Below are 9,070 nucleotides of genomic sequence, written 5' to 3' on the forward strand. Positions count from 1 at the left end.
AAAACGTATATGGAATGCAGATCTTCTACTTTACCTTCATTTACTTGGACCCAATTTCATGCTCTGTTTCTAGAGAAGTATATGCTTAGGACTTTGAGGGATCGCAAGAAGGATGAGCTCATGACTTTGGAGCAAGGTGGTATGTCTGTGGCTGCTTATGAGGCCAAGTTTCATGCTTTGTCTAGATATGTTACTCAATTGGTGACTACTGAGGAGGAAAGGATCCGGCTATTTATTAGGGGGCTAAATTCTGAGTTGCAAGTATTATCTGTTCATATGACTTATGTAAGGAGGAGCTTTAATGAGGTAAATGACTATGTTAAGAAAGTGCAGGGGGTGAGGCGAGACGGTCAGGCTAAGGCATTGGCTAAAAGGGCCAAAAACTCGGGTTACTTTCAAGGTTCTTATTCCAGAGGTTCAGGGAGGCCAACGCTTGCAGTCAAGCTAATTCAGTCCGCTATGCCCGCCTCCACAGGTAATTACTCGAGAACTCCACCTCATAATTTGATTCAGGATAGCTAGGGAGTCGCGTCTTTGGCGGGCAACAGACCATTTTTTGATCGTACATGTTACAACTGTAGAGAGCCTGGGCATATGAGGAGAGATTGTCCCCACTCACAAGTGTTTGAGTCCGCGCAGCAGCAAACTAGAGCAGTGGTACCTGCGGGAAATGGTAATAATGGTTGAGGCCATCTACAAGGTGGGCGATGAGGTAATCAGCGAGGCTGTGGAGGTAGAGGAAATGGTAATGCAGGCAGAGGCAACGTGCAATTGGACAAGGAAGTGGTTCGTCAGGATGATAGGGCTCAGTGTTATGCCTTTCTGGGAAAGAATGAGGCAGAGGCGTCTGACGCAATGATCACAGGTACTATTCTTGTCTGTGACCAGATGATTAATGTGTTATTTGAATCGGGTTCTACTTTTTCTTATGTAGTTGTGCGATTTGCCTCAGAGTTTGATATGATTTGTGATGTACCTGATGCCCCTTTCCATGTTTCTACCCCAGATGGAGAGTCAGTCATAGTCACTCATGTCTATCATGCTTGTCCTATTTTGTTTATGGATTTTCAGACTTGGGCTGATTTGGTGATTTTTGATATGACTGACTTTGATATTATCTTAGGCTTGACTTGGTTGTCCCTTATTATATTGTGTTAAATTGTAATACTAAGTTTGTAAATCTAGAAATTTCGGAAAGGAAAAAATTAGAGTGGGAAGGGGTGTACAAGCCTAAGCAAGCTAAGATCATATCCTCTATTTAGGTTGGGAAACTGGTAGAGCAGAGTTGTTTAGCTTATTTGGCTCATATTCCGGATGTTGAGATTGAGGCTCCATCTATTGAGTCTATTTCTGTGATGTCAGAATTTAGAGTAGTGTTTCCTACTGATTTGCCTGGTATGCCTCCGGATAGAGATATAAGACGGAACAGTTCCCTGGAAATAAATAAGGGCGCATTTAAAGCGTTCGTTGGAGAAAAAGGTTGATGCTAGAGTATTAAAAAAAATGGGTTTTAAGGAAAAGAACTTGACCAACTTCATAAGAACAGTTATAGTTATATATAGAAATGTCATTTGCTTGCTCTTTTCACACACGTCAACAAGATATCATAAGTTTCTTTCTAGATTTCTGCATTGATTTAGAACCTGGTACTCGCCCCATTTCTATTCCTCCATATCGTATGGCTCCAGCAAAATTAAGAGAGCTTAAGGCTCAAATCCAAGAGCTTTTTGATAAGGGATTTATTTGTCCTAGTGCTTCTCCATGGGGTGCTCCAGTTTTATTTGTTAAGAAAAAAGATGGTAGTATGAGAATATGTATAGATTACCGGCAATTTAATAGGGTCAATATTCGAAACAATTATCATTTGCCTTGAATAGATGATCTTTTTGACCAATTTCAAGGTGCATCAGTTTTCTCTAAGATTGATCTAAGGTCTGGCTACCATCAGTTGAAAATTAGGCCTAAAGATGTGCCCAAGACGACGTTTAGGACTCACTATGGGCACTATGAGTTTTTGGTTTGACCAATGCGCCTGCAACTTTCATGAGTTTAATGAATGGGGTGTTCAAGCCATTTCTTGATTCTTTCGCCATAGTCTTTACTGATGATATTTTGGCCGACCATCTTGGTATTGTTTTGGGTGTTCTTGGGAAACAAAGTTTGTATGCTAAATTTTCTATGTGTGAATTTTGGTTGAGTTTTGTTGCATTTTTGGGACATGTAGTTTCAAAAGAATGGGTGATAGTAGATCCTCAAAAGATTGAGGTGGTTAAGAATTGGGCTCGGCCTAGCTATGTGACTGAAGTTAGGACTAGTTACTATCGTTGATTTGTGAAGAACTTTGCTTCTATTACCACTCACTTGACAAATTTGACCAAAAAGGAGATACCATTTGAATGGACTGAAAAATATGAGGATAACTTTCAAAAGCTCAAGACTCTTTTGACCATCGCACCCATCCTAGCATTACCGGTTGAAGGTAAGCATTTTATTGTTTATTGTGTTGTTCACATCCTGGTTTGGGTGTTGTGTTGATGCAGGATAAGAATGTCAGAGCTTATGCATCGCGTCAATTGAAAGTGAATGAGAGAAATTATCCAACACATGATTTAGAGTTGACAGTGGTAGTGTTTGCTTTTAAGATTTGGCGGCATTACCTCTATCGTGTTAAGTGTGAGGTGTTTACTGATGATCGTAGTTTGCAGCATGTGCTCACTCAAAAGGATTTGAATTTGAGACAACGAATGTGGATGAAGTTGCTTAAAGATTATGATGCAACCATTCAATACCATCTGGGTAAGGCTAATGTAGTGGCAGACGCTTTGAGTCGAAAAACGGTGGGTATGGGTAGTTTAGCTTACTTAAGTGTAACCAAACGACCTTTGGCTAAGGAAATTCAGACCTTAGAGTTTAAGTTCATGCAGTTAAGCATCTCAGAAAGAGGTGGGGTAGCTAGCATCGAGGTTAGGGCCACATTCCTTGAGGAGATCAAGGCCAAGCAGTTTGAGGATAAGAATTTGAAGGAGCTTAAGAAGACTGTGATTGGTAAGGCACAAGAGACCACTCTTGATACGGAGGATGTGCTCAATTTTAAAGGAAGAATCTGTGTTCATATAGTAGATGAGTTGATTCAGAAATTGTTGGCAGAATCTTATGGTTCACGATATTCCATTTATCCGGGTGTGACAAAGATGTACCGAGACTTGAAGCGAATTTATTGGTGGCCGGACATAAAGAAGGATATATCAGAGTTTGTGTCTAAGTGTTAAAATTGCCAACAAGTGAAGTATGAACATCAAAGGCCTGCAGGTTTGCTTCAAAGAATGTTAATTTCGGAATGGAAGTGGGAAATAATAGTCATGGATTGTGTGGTTTGCTTCAAAGAATGTTAATTTCGGAATGGAAGTGAGAAATAATAGTCATGGATTGTGTGGTTGGTCTTCCCAAGACTTTGGGGAAGTTTGATTCTATTTGGGTAGTGGTTGATAGATTGACTAAGTTAGCCCATTTTATTCCGGTAAGAATAGATTATAATGTTGAACAATTGGATAAGGTGTATGTGAAAGAGATAGTAAGGTTGCATGAAGTGCCTCTTTCTATCATCTTATACCGTGGTACCCAATTCACATCCAATTTTTGGAGGAAATTATATGATGAATTGGGCACACAACTCACTTTTAGTACAACCTTTCATCCACAGATATACGGGCAGTCAGAGAGGACTATTCAAGTGTTAAAAGACATGTTGAAGGCATGTGTGATTGATTTTGGAGGGCATTGGAATAAATTCATACCTTTGTGTGAGTTCTCCTATAATAATCGTTATCACTCCAGCATTGTTATGACACCACTTGAGGCATTATATGGGAGGGGATGTAGATCACCCATATGATAGTTTGAGGCTTAAGATGTGAAACCTTTGGGGGTTGATTTAGTGAAGGATGCTCAAGATAAGATGAGTAGTATTCAAGCTAAGTTTTTTGCAGCCTAGAGTAGACAAAAGAAGTATGCAGATTATAAGGTAAGAGACATGGCGTTTCAAATCGGTGAAAATGTTCTTCTTAAGGTATCACCCATGAAAGGGGTGATGAGATTCAGCAAGAAAGGTAAGCTAAGTCCGCGATACATTGGTCCATTTGAGGTTCTTGAATATTTAAGACCGGTAGTGTATAAATTGGCCTTACCTCCTAATTTATTGGGAGTTCATCCAGCATGTGTCCATGTTGAAGAAATATCATGGTGACGGGGATTATATCATTAAGTGAGATTCAATTGTGTTAGACAAAAACCTCCAATATGAGGAGGAACCGATTGCAATTCTTGATCGTGATGTGCGTAAGTTGAGGACCAAAGAGATTAAGTCCGTGAAAGTTCAATGGAAGCATCCAGTTGAAGAAGCTACTTGGGAGACCAAGAGGGAGATGCGAGACAAATATCCCCAATTGTTCGTCGATTCATGTACTATTTCATTCCTTTCTTAGCATGTTTTTCCTAAGTCTGTCACTCGGGGTCGAGTGATGGATAAATTGGTTTCTATTGTAACGATCAGGTTCCGTCATTATAGAGAATCCAACGGGGAAAAATTTTGGATCGGAATTTTTTTTCGTAGTAACTTGGAATTTCCTAACCAAGTCCAGATTTGGACGAAATCGGAGTCATTGAAGTCTAGAGAAATCTGATAGCAATTGGGTGATCTATTTATGATTTTGATTACATGAGTAGTTAGATAAGTCGTTAAGAAATTCATACGACTTTACAAAATTGAATTCAGGCGAGTAGAACTCCTGAAATCGATCTTAGCGTGAGCGGTATTGTCTGAACGTCGTTGGTTAAAAGTGTTTTGTGAAATGGGGGTTTTGGAATTATTAAAATAGCTCACTGTTTCGTGCAACCTGCTTTGGTGGGGATTTCGGTCGCTCTGACAGGGCCGCTGTAGCGGGGTGAGGGCCGTTGTGGCGGGCCAAACGCGACTTAAAGTCGTAAATAAATCCTAAAATTATTTGATTATGCAATTTCTGACTTTGAGAGCTAGGAGATGACCCAATATGAGGTCTTGACCATTTTTCACCATTTTTAAGGCTAAAGGTAAAATTTTAACTCTCTAAATCCATTTTTCGATCCGTATAACGTAATCTAATGGGTAAATATCGATGGAGGAGGGTTTTGATCTAGAATCTATGGTGAAAACATCCCTAAATTAGATAATTGGGATCATGGGTTAATATAGGGTTTGTTAGAATTGTTAGTGATCCGGGTAATCAATGATTGTTTATTGATTTCCGTATTATATTGATTGTTTGCAGACCAAGAACAAGCAGAACGAATCCGAAAAGGGAAGGATCAAGTTTCTCTGGGTTTCAAGCTTGTTTCGAGGCATGTGATGGTTGTGATTCTATGATTGTGTGATGTATGTTTGTTCTTGTTTCATTATGATACATGTATGTATGCGAATGTTGCATTATTGATCACACTTGTTGTAAATGAGATAGATGAATAACTATATGCCATGAATCACTTCTTGATCGTATGATTAATGAGAATGTACTTGTGATTGTGATTGTGGTGTGTTGAAAGGATCGGTTGCCACATTCCGGCATACTAACTTGGATCGATTGCCACGTTCCAGCATTATTATGGGATCGGTTGCCACGTTCTGGCATAAACATTGGATCGGGTACCATGTTTCGGTATGCTAACAATTTGGGTTTGGGTTCCATGAGAGGACCAATGACTTGTTATAAACACTACAAAAAAATCAGCGTTTACCGACGGACGAAATCCGTCGTTAATCTATGATATTCCGTCACTAAATAGGATTAGAGACGGATTAGCAACGGATTTTTGACTGTTGCTATTTCGCTCGTTAATAATCTCTTCGTGATGAAAAATGAGTTCCGTCACAAGTTTAGCAACGTTTTAGTAACGAATGATATCTGTCACCACTTGTTAGCAACGGACTAATCCGTCGTTATATTTATACTATTCGTTGCTGATTTCTTAATTCATTCCGTCATTTTGATAAATTCATAACGAAATTTTCATCACTAATCCGTCGCAATATATTTCGTCGTTTAAGCCAGCACATTTGGCGTTAAAAAGTTCGTTGCTAGTCTGTCGCTATCATTCCTTTATCTAGCAACAACGCAATAGATGCTATATTTGTTGCTAAAAAATTTTCTAGCAAATCTAATTTATTTTGTTTTAAAATTACACTGCTGAAATAAATAAAATTAAAATTACTAAATACCCCTTATATAATCCACATTTATATATTTAAAATAATATTAATAGATGGTTCAAAATATATAGAAAATCAAAATCACATATTTTAGATCCCAAACATCCAAAGCAATAAGTGATCTTGAGCCTGCAAGTAGTGATCTTGAGCTTTACAAATTGATCTTTCCTGTTGCTTGCATCTGATGAAGTTTTCAGAGTTGAAGGCAATTCTAGAGTTGGAACTACAACTACATATTGATTGTTGTTAGAGGAAGGTGTCTTCACCACAACGCCTAGTAAGTGATCTTGAGCCTGCATGTAGTAAAGGGAAAGAAAAACATTTGCACATGTTTTGGACTTTTCATGTGAATCTCTTTAGTGGAAATATGAACTGTGAGGCAAAAATCATATACTTCCAATGTCCAAGTAACCTCATGAGATGGGCAAAAGTAGACAGGATTATGATACTTCTAAAATGAACAGTGATCAGAACAAACCGCAAAAGGAATTGGAACACTTTCAGTTTTCAAAACAAGTGATCTCAAACTGCAAAATATGGTGAAATATGCACATAAATCAAATTTGGTATATGCTTCAATAGTCAAGCAAAGACAAACAACTATTTTAGGAAAATAAAGTTCTCAATTAATCGGTAAATCAAAGTTACAAGGAAGAAATCAAGTTAAGGCAGTTCAAAATATAAAATCTTACTATATAAACGAAGAAAATATAAAATCCATTGGTTAAGATTATAACCTGCATACTAAATCAATAATACTCACAATAGAAGCAACAATCATGAACTTTGAACAGAAAATTTCAACCTAGATATGCTTTCTAAGAATCAACACGTTGCAAGACAAATTAGTACACAACGACAGATCAAAATGCTCGAATTCTCAAACTAATCAATTCACGATAATTAAAAAACAAGAGCGAAGAGTTGAAATGGTCATAAAATTAATTAAAAAAAACTTACCTGGACGGATCTTAACAGATCCGTTAAGATCCGTCTCAAAGTTTTCAAAATCGAGTGCGTTGTTCATTCTCGCCGGAAAAAGAAGAGGGCGCTGGCTTTGCTTCAGCCTGATAGTTGTTCTCGTCGTAAAAAAGAGAAAAGAGGAGGCGAAGAGGGCTTCGCTGGTTGGAGGCGCCGGTCGTTGCTGCTGCGCTGCCTCACTACTGCTGTTTCGATGGAGACGAAGGAGCTGGTGGCGACTACTTGCTTCGTTGCTGCTGTTGTCTCTGCCATTGGTCCTCGCCGGTGGAGGAGGAGAAGAAGAAATAGGAGTGAGGGGAAGAGGAGGGAGGGAGGCAGCGACTGGAGAGAGGAAGAAAGAGGTGGCGCAGGAGATGGCGAGACGCTCGGTGTCTCGGAGCGGCGGAGGGTGCTGGTGCGGCGCTCCTCTTGGAGAGAGGAAGAGAAAGAATGAAGGACTTTTAGGGTTGAGTTTTTTTAGATAGTTTAAAATAGGAAGGTATGGGTTGCTGAATTTGGATCGCTGATTTGAATGAAATGAACGGGCACGATTAGATATTGAGTTTGATCAAGGTAACGGACGGACGAGATTAAGAGAGGTTCTAAAGAGTTGAAACAAGATTGTGCCTTAGAAAATATAACATAAAAGTAATTTTGCAACAGACTAAGCAACGGATTATAACATTCGTCGCTATCAAATAAATATATTTATTTATAATAAATTTTAACGACGGATTTTTTCGTCACTAAATAATTTAATTTTATAAACATATATTTAAAAGTCTAGCGACCTTTTTTCCGTCACTAGTTCCGTCGCTAAATATTAATTAAATTTGTCAAAGCTAATTTGTAGCTAAATCCGTAGGAAAAATTTGGGCGCCAAAATTTCACGCTAATATTTAGCGACAAAATAAATATTCTGTCGCAAATTCGTCACTATATCATAACTCGAAAAATTATTTGTTCTTCTAGCAACAAAATGATAATTTCGTTGCGAATCCGTTGTTATTTAGTGACAGAATATAATTCGTCACTAAAATCCGTCGCTAAACACAGTTTTTTTAGTAGTGAAATGTATATTGTTGAGCATGTGATAATCAATATTGTATATGTTCGGTATGTTGCATGTTTATAATGTTGTATTGACTTGCTTATGTTACACTTAGTGGGATAGCCACGTGATCCTACCAGTACACTGTGGTTGTGTACTGATATTGCACTTGCTCTTATTTTTATTGAGTACAAGGCATTTTCAGGCAGCTATTGACAGACCTCGTTTAAAAGATCAGTGATCATCGTTCAAATTCAAGGGTGAGCCAATTCTTCTAGGCTGCCATGAGTTCTCCTTTCGTCTATGTCCACATTTTGAACTTAGACTTTCTAGTTAGTTGATTTGTTCATTAGTTTGGGGTTGTGACCCTTCTTGTTTAGACTTGTTGAACTTTAGATGTTTGGTACATTGACTTTCAGGTTCTAGGTGTATTTTCCGCATTGTTAGTTGTTAGATCTTTTGGAAGTTTATGAGAATTTCAGTTTTGGCTATTATTCATGTTTTTGTATCCTTAAACGCTTTAGTTTTTGGTTTTGTTGCTTGGTTTGGGTTGTAGTAGTGGTTATCCCACCGGAGGGTTAGTGTGGGTGTCAATCACGAAGGTCTGGGTCGTGACAAGAATCCCTTAAATTTGATGGAATCCGGTTACATCCCAAAACGTCCTGATACAGTCTCGGTTTTGGATACATCCCTCAATGTTCGGATACACCGTGTCTTGATTTTAGATACATCAATTGACGTCTCGATATATCGCATACATTGCATAAAATAATGTTCTGATACATCGCGTATGTCCCGATACATCATAAATTTATGTATCT

The 9,070-nt window shown here is 38.4% G+C and overlaps 1 protein-coding gene across 1 annotated transcript in view; it reads right to left on the reverse strand.

The window, feature by feature from the left end:
• LOC125841622 (60S ribosomal protein L13-1) overlaps positions 1-5,711 on the reverse strand; it is a 214,467-nt gene extending 208,756 nt beyond the window's left edge. Inside the window, exon 1 of the mRNA XM_049520792.1 lies at positions 5,701-5,711. The gene's annotated coding sequence lies outside the window, so the exon portion shown is untranslated. The remainder of the gene's footprint in view (positions 1-5,700) is intronic.
• Positions 5,712-9,070: the final 3,359 nt, after the last annotated feature.

The sequence above is a fragment of the Solanum stenotomum genome, chromosome 10 (genome assembly GCF_019186545.1).
Source record: "Solanum stenotomum isolate F172 chromosome 10, ASM1918654v1, whole genome shotgun sequence".
NCBI lineage: Eukaryota > Viridiplantae > Streptophyta > Magnoliopsida > Solanales > Solanaceae > Solanum > Solanum stenotomum.